Below are 483 nucleotides of genomic sequence, written 5' to 3' on the forward strand. Positions count from 1 at the left end.
TTTCCACGGGAGAGGTTCTGAAGTTTTCTAGGCTATTTTAATATATTGATAATAAATGTAAAAATGGACTAGAGAGTTTCAGATACGTATGTTTCACGACGTGAACCAGTTTTCTGCACGCGAGTTTGTATAAAAACATTCTCACGGGAGGGGCACTCGCGCTGATTGGTCGAAAGGCTTCTCCCATGACGAGATGGGCGGGGCGAAGCGGACAACGGAAATGACGTCCCACGAGCCGCCGCCATTTTGCCCCGGCCGGTATTTCTTTCGACTACAAACCACCTCAAGCCGACTCTCGTCGCTCCTCCGCCCCCCCTTTCCCTTCACTCCCCAGACTTCCGCCCTCTTTCAAAATGGCGGCACCGGGCTCGCGCCTCGCCTGCTACTGCGCATGATTCCCACAGGAACAGGCGAAAGGCCTGACGGGAAGTCGGTCTTTGGCTCCGCCACAAGAGGGCTGACGTATTTCCGGTTCAGGGCGGA

Source organism: Gekko japonicus, unplaced genomic scaffold (assembly GCF_001447785.1).
Source record: "Gekko japonicus isolate JY-2015 unplaced genomic scaffold, Gekko_japonicus_V1.1 scaffold1553, whole genome shotgun sequence".
NCBI classification, from domain to species: Eukaryota; Metazoa; Chordata; class Lepidosauria; order Squamata; family Gekkonidae; genus Gekko; species Gekko japonicus.